This window comes from Ornithodoros turicata, unplaced genomic scaffold, assembly GCF_037126465.1.
Source record: "Ornithodoros turicata isolate Travis unplaced genomic scaffold, ASM3712646v1 ctg00000838.1, whole genome shotgun sequence".
In the NCBI taxonomy this organism is placed as follows: Eukaryota; Metazoa; Arthropoda; class Arachnida; order Ixodida; family Argasidae; genus Ornithodoros; species Ornithodoros turicata.
This window is the reverse complement of record NW_026999403.1, coordinates 1,086,755-1,098,690: the sequence shown is the minus strand read 5'-3', so window position 1 is coordinate 1,098,690 and position 11,936 is coordinate 1,086,755. Positions and strand designations below refer to the sequence as shown.

General features: G+C 46.8%; 1 long non-coding RNA gene across 1 annotated transcript; it reads right to left on the bottom strand.

Annotated features, from left to right (window-relative positions):
• Positions 1-555: 555 nt before the first annotated feature.
• LOC135375165 (uncharacterized) lies at positions 556-5,049 on the bottom strand. Its single transcript, XR_010417174.1, has 3 exons — positions 5,024-5,049; positions 2,037-2,153; positions 556-614 (listed from the first exon to the last, which is right to left on the bottom strand). It is a non-coding gene; the product is annotated as an uncharacterized LOC135375165 (long non-coding RNA).
• Between the last annotated feature and the right edge of the window lie 6,887 nt (positions 5,050-11,936).

Here is an 11,936-nt window from a genome sequence, read left to right as displayed (position 1 = left end):
TCGCGAGACAACTGAGATCATGAGCGACGCCACAGCGGTCGGTCTGTGGATTGCTTTTGCCCACCTGAGGGTTCTTTAACGTGCGATGAAAGTTCATCACACGGCACCCCGTATTTAACGTCCCTCGCGGAAGACGGCGTGTCCAAGCAACTTGTACCCTGCCACCAAGTTGCTGGCGTCCTCGGCCGGGTTCGAACCCGCGATCTCGGGATCAGAAGGATGTATAAATAAGATGTCGTATAATAATAATAAATAATAATAATAATAGTAGTAGTAGTAATCGAATCGAATCAAATCTTTATTAACTGAAAGTGGACAGTACATATCAGGCGGGTCCGCCTAAGCCCGAAGGCTTGGTAGTAGAAGGAATGGCAGTAGTAATGGTAGTAGTGGTGGTGGTAGTAGGAGTGGTAGTAGTAGTACCATACTGTCAAGTTTGCAATACTACAAGAAAATGTTCATGTTCATGTCAATGTTGGAAGACTTTATTAGCAATCTCGTTGAAAGCGGGTGAACCATTTCTTTGTCCTTCACTCGCAACGGGTCACATACGAAGGATCGATCTTGTACTTAACCGTGCAGCGTTTACTGCAGCAATCTTCATGCAAATCACACTGCATGAAAAAAAAAAATATTAACGTTACGTTGCAGAAGAGAACTGAAGCAAAATCGTCGTGTCAGGAACCGGCGATATTTCGAACAGAGACTCTTCTACTGTTCCAAATATCGACGCCTCCTGAGGTGAGGCTTTTGTTGCCATTCATCTGGATCACTGGACTTTACACTTTAGTAATTACACAGGAGCGTTCCTGAGATATTTGTAGGACTGCAGTTTACATGGGAGCTGCTGTTGCTTTCTACTGAGTCACCCTCTACGAAACGGAGACGCGGCATCCCTGTGCTCAGCTGAATACTGCTACCAGAGAGATATACAACCTGGCTGCACTTAGTGGCCCATGTGAGAACCACATGCAGCACCGTCGATGCCCTGTTATGTTCTTGGAGTTCCTCGTGTCTACCGGTTTGCTCCAAACGTTGGTGCTTCTTCCGTGTTCTTTTTTTTTTCCTGTTCTTCTTCATCATCATCGCATTTCTTTTGATCGGCGTAGCGCAGCCAGTGGAGGACAGCTCAGTTGTTGTGCTTGTGCATAAATTTAACTTCACTCTCATATCTGATATCTAATATTTCACGTATAATAGGGGGGGGATATATTTATTAGACGAAAAAGGAAGAAAAAAAGGAGGAAAGGTCAGCCAAATGGGACGTCGGCTTGCTATTCCAGAAATAAAGAAAGAAAGAAAGAAAGAAAGGAAATTAAGAAATAAATAAGACGAAAGGGAATTAGGAAATAAAGGATAAACTAACAAATGATGGAAGAAGGATGAGGTAGATTAAAGACAAAGATGACAAAAAAAGATGACTAAAAGAATGATGAGATGGATCACAGAAGAGGACTTTAAAAGGAAAGCATGGAGGTTAACGCGTTGAGGGTGAGAGTAGGGCACAGAAGAACGAGATTGCACGACTGAGTTCACAGGCTGTTCATAAGACCTGAATCTCTCAAGAAAGTCAGGACTTCTTTGGTCACTGACTGCTGTGTGTGATCTCGTACTGGGCCGAGCAGAGTGGCCAGATAAAAGTCCGTGCACAGCAGCTCGAGTAGGCGTAGCGTACTGTACTGCTTTCCAGCGGTGAATCAAGGTCATGTCATAGTCAGGATTTATTTGTGCTGTTGTTGTCGTTGTTCAACAGAGCTACAAATGCGACAGTGCCGAGCGTATCCGGTAAACGTATCGGGTCGTTGCTGGTAGCCAAAGTGGTAGCCAAGGTCGTAGCCAAGGTGGTAGCCAATATGTGCGCCGCTCGTAAGCACAGTTCCTTCGCAGAGGTAACACGGCATTTTTTTAAAAACGATACCCGAATCCTCCTCAACATCACCCATGTCTACTTCTGGCCTGCTTCTCGCACCGCACTGTTCTACTTTATATTCTAAGTGTCATCTTTAAATATTGAGATGTTAAGAAATCGGGCTTACTATTAAACCTTTTTTGGTGCACGGCCAGTTTTGGTCGGAGGGCTCCTTGGTGATGGTTCCCATGGCCGACAGCATGAAGATAGCCAGAAACAGCATTAGGCGCCAGGACCGCAACATCTTCTCTTCCCATTTCCATGTTGAGACAGATATCATTAGTACTATCCCTGTTAGAAGACTAAGCACAAGAGGAGACTAACCATCGCATTCTTACTCCGCACTCCAGTATCCGCCTAGAAAAAATACGCTTCAAGGGGCCCATTGTGTAATCTGACTCTCTTTTCTTGACCTATCGATATACTCCCCAAATTAAATGACAATGGTGATGATGACGATGATTCGAGTTTTGGATTGGATTGGATTGGATTAAGGTTTTACTGGCGCATGAGCAACTAAGGCTATAATGCGCCAACACTGGGAGATATGATTCGAGTTTCGTTGGCACATCGGCAACAAGGGTCATAATGCGCCACAACAGTGATAGTGATCTGGCTAGTTAAAATTAAACATAATTAGCGAGAAAAAAATATCTATAGGGCATCAGTCTAAAACTGCAGATCGTTTAGAATTCCAATATCTGTAAAGAAATTAAAAGCTCTGCTAAAAGGGATATTACCGCCTCATCACCAAGCAATTCAACGACAATGTCTCCACAGTTATATGCTCTGTTGAAAGCTCACTTGGGACACTCCTAGGGGATGCTGGAGTGTAGGCCCATCGCTCGCTTGCGTGCGCGAACAGCAAGCGAACGCGCTTCGGCAGAGTATGCCTCGAGAAGCAAAGGGAGAACCCCTCAAGACGCATGCTTTAGGGATCCTCGAAGACAGAGAGAGAATACGGTGGAAATACAGGCACTCCTAGAAGGGGGAGCAATAACAATTGGGATTGCCGAGCTCTTGGCATTCCTGAAGGCAGAACAACGGCGATAAACAGTATGCGATGGCAACTCATGAAGCGGTGTGCGGGGTGACCTCTATCACGTCCTCCTGGTCTGCGGACAGTACGATCATGAGCACTCCCGCATGGAAACTTCTCTCCAACGCTTCGATCAGCGCCAGTTCAACTTAGACAAAATTCTCGGGCCATGGTCGGACCCCCTCACATCTGATGCAAGGCCTGCGAGCTGTTGCTGAGTTCTCCAGCACTGGACTAATGGACGAATTCTAATAGGACACTTTTCCATCATCATCACTTTCTCATCCCTTCCACCAGGTCAATGAGGCAGTGTACCGCCATAACGGCGCAGAATGACCCACCACATCATCATCCCATTTATGTGTGTGTGTGCGTGTGTGAAGGATGGTCTGATTAGGTACAGCTTGAGAAAAAAAAAACTTTATGGAGCACGGCACTAGTGTATTCCGTCATCGGAATGTTTCCATATTGTAGCGAACGGGAGCGGACATAGTTAGAAACAGGTGCCTTGGTTGTCCCGTCACCTGTTTGTAGTTTCGTTCGATCCTGAAAGCAACAAGGGGGGGGGGGGGGGACACTCCGACGTAGAAATACACGAGTGCTGCGTTTCGAAAGCTCTCGTACGAAGCTGTACAACAATTTCTGTTTTAAAAACATACCCTAACCTTAAAGTAGGACAGAGGTAATTTTTAACATGCAGTTTTGTTCCTATAAAACTGTTAAGTAGGCCAGTAAGATGCACCATGCGAAGTAATTTACACCACAGAGTCATAATTATCGCAGAAATTGACTTTCAAATACGTCGCAAAAAGCGACCGTGCGCAACGGTGGTGAAGAGCAGTATACCAGCCTGTGATCTGTCTGGAACCTCGCGCTGCCGCTATAAGGAGAATGCTCGCTGAATGGCCTAAAGAAATGTTGTCTGCTACTCCGCTGTCGTCTGCTACTCGGCTGTTCGGAGTTCTGAAAAAGCCTTTCTCCTGACTCGGTAATGCTTCGGCAGCTCCTTCTATCCCCAATTCTCCCGGAGAAGTGGCAAAACTGGTTTACGGCGGCAAAGGGTGGTGGTGGTGGTGGTGGTGGTGATAGGGCTTGCCGTTGTCGGCCTCACGTATGTGGGCAACGTCACGACTCACGCCCTGGGGGAATGTGCGTCCTGGGCCGACTTCTAAGGGAACTGTGCCGACATATGTCTGAAAGCGTCTGAGGAAAACCCAGGAAAAACCCCAGACAGCACAGCCGGCACCGGGATTCGAACCCGGGTACCTCCCAGTAAAGGCGCAAAGGGACAATGCGCTGACCCCTACTGACCGGCGAACCAGAACGAGTTCTCCTTATAGCGTCATCGGTGACGTGGCATCATCCCTCTTCATCCTCGTTATAGCTGGAGTGGCGAGTTAAGTGTGAACGCGCGGAGCCACGTTTATGTGAGGTTTTCTTTTTCCTTTTTTTATGTGAAACAAATTGCGCACATCAAAACATTTCGCGCTATTCGGGATAATGACGCACACACTTTCATTTGATGTCTTAATGTGAAATTTTTTTTTGGATGGCCCTCTGTACTCCTTTAAGAGCTTCATTCTCCAGTTCGAGCACCGTGCTCGGTAGCTCAGTTCGTAGCATGTTCGTCTATGCTGATCCCAAGGTTGCGGGGTCAAACCCGGCCGAGGGCACCAGCAACTTGGTGGCAGAGTACACGTTGCTTTGACACACGTCGTCCTCCGCGAGGGGACGTAAAATACCGCGCGCCGCGTGCTGAACTTTCGGTGGGCAAAAGGTGGGCCCTAGGTGGGCAAAATTACTGTGGCGCCGCTTATGATCACACCTGTCTGGCGACGTAAATCCACGACTCATTACTACTTGCCATTCAGGCGCGTCTAACTGGCTAGTCACTCACAGAAACCCTTACTTCACTTCATGGCAGTATAGGTGTGGAGAAACACATTTTGGCGTGGTAACAATTTCATAAACTTTTTGATGAAGTCGACAACTGTGTGTGGTGTCTTTCGTCTTTCGTATAGCGCTACCAAGTTACGAGTTATAGTTCAGATTCGACGTGTCTCGTAGATTCTTACCGGGCACGGAGTCCAGTAGCCGTCGTTTACTCTTTAGGGTCGTCAGTAGAATGAGGATTAGAGTAAGTGCCGTACGGTCTTCGTTTAATTATTCGCAGCAGCTGCGCAGACCGGCACGACGAGAACTTGTCTCGGGATAAACAGCTGCGATATTTCGCACCTCGCTTCAGTGTCGGTTGTGCTAGATACGAAGCCACGACCATTTTTTTTAAAAACACTAACTGTTCTTCCGTTGTCTAGTATCATTTAATATAAAGTGTCATGTCACAAATCATTCAAAGCGTCATTGCTTTCCTCGAAACTTTGTTGTGTTCCCAGTTTTGCGTTAATTGCGTTCTCGCGTGTCGGTACAGTCGTATCGGATGCGTTATGGGGAAGCGTATACGGAGTGCGAGGGGATGGGGGATGTGGGGGTTACAGTGTAGTGTAGTGTGTGTCTGTGTGTGTGTGTGTTTGCGTGTGTGTTTTCGTGGTTGGTGGTACGGTGGATGACGATGGTGATGAGACAGGACGCTACAATGCGAGTCTCCGCATTATGGCAGTAGCAGACGTCTAAACAATTCCCAAAAAATCCGAGTGCTCCTTGTGCACATTTATGGGAAAGAGAAAGTAAGCCTCCATATTTAGCTTTAGCTGAATTTTCATTCGCCGAGGAGGAGGAGGAGGAGGAGGAGGAGTGTCGTTGGGAGGAACCCGAGAGGTCTGCCTGCCTGATTAGGCGGCATGTTTCTCGGGAAGGGAAAGGTGGTGGAGAGGAGGAGAGGAAAGGGTGAAGTGGAAGACCGAGCGGAATCCGCTCGGGGGGAGGATAGCTGCGTCCATGGGCCGACTTCAGGGGAACTGTGCCGGCATACGCCTATTACACATCTGAGGGAAACCCAGGAAAAACCCCAGACGGCACAGCCGCGGCCCGCGGATTCGAACCGCGGACCTCCCAGTCTCCAAGCGCAGCGCGTTACTTCATTCGCCGAGAGAGGAGAAACCAAAGGATTTGGGAGGCACTCTCTCTCTTCTTATCTTTTTTGTTCTTTTTTTTTCTTTTTTTGCTGATGAGCAAACGACAAAGAAAACCCCATAGTGAGAAGAAACCAATACAAAACCCAGGGCTAGGCTCTCCGCCAATTTCGGAAGTCTTTCATTCGTCGGGAGAATAATACAATTTTTAGACTTGTATCTTTCTTTTTCACACAAATAAAAGTACTTCCGCTGGGGCACGCTGATTCGTGTTAACCACGTACGAGGCATACGTGGACAGAGGCTCCGTACCAGCTCCCGTGGTTCAGTGGTTAGCGTGCTGGCCATGTGACGTCGAGACTGGGAGGTACCCGGGTTCGAATCCCGGTGCCGGTTTTTCCTGGGTTTTCCTCAGACGCTTTCAGACATATGTCGGCACAGTTCCCTTAGAAGTCGGCCCAGGACGCACATTCCCCCAGGGCGTGAGTCGTGACGTTGCCCACATATGTGAGGCCGACAACGGCAAGCCCTATCACCACCACCACCACCACCACCAGAGGCTCCGTAGCTGACGGACTGCCCTACACGTAAGACCCTAATGAGCACACCTTTAGAGGCTGTTAAGCAGAGTTCGAGGTAACTCGTTACAAGTAACTCGTTACTGTAACTAATTTCCCTTCTTTGGTAACTTCACTCGGTACTTTTTCGCCGTGGTAACTTTACGAGGAACTGTTTTCTTTTTTCAGGTGACTTTGCCAAAGTAACTTAAGCTAAGTTCCAAGTTACTTTTTATTCGCTTTTCACTCACGTCCACATATTTTCTTGGTTTCTCTCCGGTTCTTTCACGGCATTTTATGCTATAAAACGTGATATTCAATCAGTGACAGTGTTCTATTCAGGAAGTAAGAACCCGCTGCCATTGAAATGAAGCTAAACCATTGTGCGCCCAGTGGGAGTAAGGTGCAAAGCGTTCGAATTGTTGGACATATACGAAAAAGATCTAAGCGTGTTGCATTCCTCCGCAGGCAACTCAAGGTCTAACTCAACTGCTCACGCGCGCTGCACCTGTGTAGTGCTACTTTGCCTCCGAAGTAACTTGGAAGTAACTCGTTCCTGTTTTTTAAGTAACTCCGTAAGTGCGAGTTACATTTCAGGCTGAAGAACTTCGGTATTAACTTAGTTACATTTTTCGCACGGTAACTTAACTCGTAACGAGTTCTTTTTGACGGGTACCTTCTCGATCTATGCTGTTAAGCATGTAACCAGACTTGTGCGTAACGCGTTACTAGTATTTGCGTTACTTGTAATCAATTACTTTTTTAAGTAATTTTTCGAGTAACTTGGCTCTCGCTAACGCAACTTGGATCTCGCTAATCGAGATCAACGACGTTCGCGAACAGGATTACACTTCAAAGAGAGTTGGCCCAGGCGCAGTGCGATATGGCTCTCCCTTTCCCCTTACACCGCGAACCTTGGCGCCATGTGTTCCCAACGTCCGTCTATCTATTTCACTTATAAATGCATTTCATTTAGCCAAACACTGTCTGAATGCGATGCGTTTCACAAAGTCAGTTCCAAATGCGGTTGGTTCCCAAAAACGAAAACCTGGATTCCCAATGTCAAGAGCGAACGGCAAGGTTCTGTGAAATGACGTTGCCTCGATCACGATTGAGCGCTACAGTCTACGTACATAATGCGCAACACTACGTCTGGTATTCCATACACTTACTTCGGGAAACCAGACTGACATCGAGCACCCAGGACGGACGGTGTCAGGTCGTTACCGCTGTCATTCCAAAGACAGTGGGCAAAGAGAAATATGGAATGAACGATAAAACTAATGAAGCGTCTCAAAACAATTTTAATGAGTGACGAGCTTTCGTGTTAAAGCCATGTGGTAACTTGGAGAAGGTCCATATTTGTGTGCAGTTATCATTTGCGCCACTCATTACTCCTTCATGGCTTCCTAACATCCTCTTATCTCGTGACATCACCTCACCTTAGCATATAGGCATCCTTAGTGACGCTGCCCAAAACTGCGAAGTCAACAAATGACCAGATAACGTAATGACCACCACAATCGCCACCCGACATACATACATACGTTACATACCCGGCTAGCCACAGGACATACGTTGTATCGAACCCACGTGCAGAAGTGAAGCACTGACGAATGACACTAAAACGCAAAAGAGACACGAACAGCGCACCTGCCCTAATCGTCAACCCTATCGTAGACCGCTATGGTTCGGTGGAGGCATCCTTCCCGGCACGGGAGGGTGTATCCTCACGGTAGGTGGCACTACGGTCCTCTACCATGAGTCCATACCAGCTTGCCTGAACTCTCTCCCTTCTTTCCATGGGAGGGTGATTGTGGAAATCATGCACGTTGACATTTCTCATATGTTACGCGAGTCGAACATCAGTGAATCTTTCCACAGTTAAGGTCGCCTTTCTAGCTAAAGGCTTAACAAGTTATACATTGGGAAATGTTAACTCCTACAGATAAACCCCGCCCATAAATCTAAAGTCATCTGTGATAGGCTTAGACAGGAGCATGACGCCTTCGACGCATTGTCTGACGCGTCTGGGTTTTCCTCGGACGCTTTCAGACGCATGTCTGCACAGTTCCCTTAGAAGTCTGCCCAGGACGCACATTCCCCAAGGGCGTCAGTCGTGACGTTGCCCACCTCCACCACGTCCACCACCACCAGTCACAACGTATAGTGCCACAGCATGCTTCAAACTGTTGAGACTTAAGATGATTATAATGATGACGATTGGTGTCTTCTGGCACGAAGGCGACTTAGGCTACAATGTTGAGGTTTACCTAAGATTCAAGATTCAAGATTTATTTTTATTTTATTTTTTTGCATCATACACACAAATTAGATGTGGGACTGCTAGGTCAAGCCTGTGAGGCAGCCCCAGATTTACACATTATTAAAACGAAATAAGACGTAAAATGCATCTTGGGGTTAGCCACGTGAACAAAATAAATGAAAAGAGAAACACACCGTGAAAAATTGTACGCATAAAAATAAGTTGGACAAATGCGCTTTTTCTTTCCCCCCCCCCCCCCCCCTTTCTTTCCCCTTTTGAAATTTAAGGCACAACAGATCACGGGAAAGAATACACTTGAGAACCCTCACGTAGGTCCGTGTTTGGGCTGAAGATAAGGGGGACGAAGCACAAGCTGTCTAACGCGTTCCTACAGTCTATCGACCCATTGATGGAGTTTGTCGTCGCTTGCCACTGCAGTCGTAAAGAAGAATCCCTTCTCCACGACTCAATGTTGCCAGTACTCCCTCGCTTCTCTTCAACATGGGTCGGTTAAGGTTTCCAAACTGCACTGTCTGGGGTGTAGAAGGTGATATCCCAAACCAACTCCTGTATTGTCAACAGCACCTTCACCATCGGAACACCTTCCGGTATCGTCTACTCCAGATGGGCTGTAATGACTTTTCCTATAGGCCACTTTCCTTGGCCGTGTCCTGCACCCCAACCAGTTGGCTGTCACTGCCGCTGTTCTCTGTTTTCTCAGAGCCTCAGGACTCATGAACAGTGTGTGACTTTGTCACGTTGTTATAGTGTCTTTTTTTCTTTCTTTCCTTTCCCTTTTCTTCGTTTCGGTTTTTAGTTTCCTTTCTTTGTAATAGCATGCCGGCTCCTCGCATGGCTAACCTTTCCTTCCCCCTTTTTTTTAATAAACATACCCTCCCCCTTTGGTCATCACGTATAGCAGCCAAAAACCAGGTACAGACACAAGAATGAAACACGAAAAACTGAAAGGGAAAAAGCAGCACGAAAAACTGAACGGAGAGAAGAGACATGCGCACACAACGAGCGCTGTACACCAACTCGCACACGTCACTAACGAAACTGCTATCACGAAAACTGCACACGAAAACTGCACACTGCACACTGCAAACTGCACACGAAACTGCTATCCGCGAATCCGCGCAACATCATTGCTTCCGGATAGAAGTATAACGTTTTGAAGACCGCATTGATCAAAGGCGGATAAAACCGCGCGCGCACCTGCGGTGCCCGCGGATATTAGCATCTTATCCGCAAATAAGCATTAGTGTCTCTGCCGATGTATCGTAGGGGGAGCCATAATTGAGTGCCAGCAAATGAATGAATCAAAATGACCTCGAAGTGTGCCATTGCTTGCTTGCTTGCAGTGCTCTTAAATGCTGTGATTTGCTTACTAACTAAAAATATATTTCGCGAAGGCAGAAAAAGAGGCGATGTCAAGTTGCCGGTGATGAGTAGATCAAAAAGTGATATTAAACGGTAGGAGCAACTTATTTATTTACACATGGTAACAAGTATTTTGTGCAGGACACTGCACTTCTTCAGGTTACAAAACCTTTTGTAAAACCTTTTGTAAACCTTTTTGTAACCTGAAGAAGTACAGTCTCGTGCACGAAAGACTTGTTACCATGTGGAAAAAAATAAGTTGCTCTTACCGTTTAATATAATTCTTTTAACTATTGTGCCGTTAAGTATATAGGACAACGGCGGATGACATACTGGTAACGTTCCTGAGACAGTTTTGTATGCCGAAACACACACGTTCATGACAAACATTTTTGTTGATGATGATTATTATTATTCGGGTTTTTCTGGCGCATTGACAACTACGATCATATAATGCGCCATACATTTTTGTCATGGCTATATTTCCTATGCAAATGCAATGACCGCCGATGTGAGGTATACAAGTACGAATGCGGTTTCAGATCATGCGCGATAGCGTGTGGATATGAGTACGGTCAACCTTATCAGCGCTCACTTCTACGTATAGCACATGACCTCTCAGGACCACATTCTCTCGACGTCGTTCAACTGTTGATTGCTTTTAACGCCACAATCTCTTTTTTTTTTTCCTCTCTGCCTAGACAGGGTGATACATGCTTATCAGGGAGCCTCTCGCAGGAAAGGTCGAAAACCCCATTCTTCTCCCGAACTGTGATTAATGTTGCGACTCAGTGAAACCGAAGTTTCTCTTCTTCTTTTTCGTCTTTTTTTTTTTTAACCTTTACTCGCGGATCACTTAACTACCATTAAGTTTGCAGCAATTCGCTCGTTTCTTTTTCTCGATGACACTTTGCTGGAAAGGGTGGGGGTTAGCATATAGGCTCTGGTTACTGGGCGGCGTGATTGGATTTTGGTCAAAGTTGTAGGTTGCCCTCCGAGACTGTCATGGTTGTGGCCCTATAAAGGAGCTGGAATGTGATATTTAACGTGGCTCGAAACCATGTTTCATGAAAGAAGCAGTTTCTCAGGAGCCAGAATGCTCAATATTTCCGCTGAGCGGTGCATCGTCAATGCGCAATCAAATTTACAAATGCCCGGGGTCGACACGGTCCGATTCCCTGGCGTGATGTCAAGAGACCAGTGCACCATCAGGCATGCGAGAGAAGGAGCAGCAATATTTCTATGGCCGCGGTGTTGCTAAATTTAGCGACAAAGTCGCTACAGTGACAACTTTTTTTTTTGTATACTGGGTTTAACGACTTCCTCCAGCATATCATGAGATATTTAGGGCAGTGAAAATGTGAAAACGTCGGTAAAAAATCGGTTCGTGCAGTATTGAAGACTTCATGACGTCGGTTTGGGGGAACGCGGAAACAAGAAATGAGTAATATTGAACGCTTCTGGTCGGTATGCAGGTTCAAGCTTCTAAAGCCAGCAAAATTGATGTGCGGTCCTCCAGGAAGCGAGGTATCAACGCATCCCCCCAATGAGTAAAGGCCGGCACGCATACGACGTTTTCCCCGACGGAAAAACGTCAAGAGCTCGACGGTTTTCCGCTCGAGTCCGAAAACAACAGGCGCAGACCTGTTTCGTCGACGTCTAGGGTGAGCAGATGCATGAGGCCAACGGCGGAAGTGACGCTCGGCCTTGAGCGCCTTGACCATGCAGTGCTTGCCCGAAGCGGCCGCCAGCA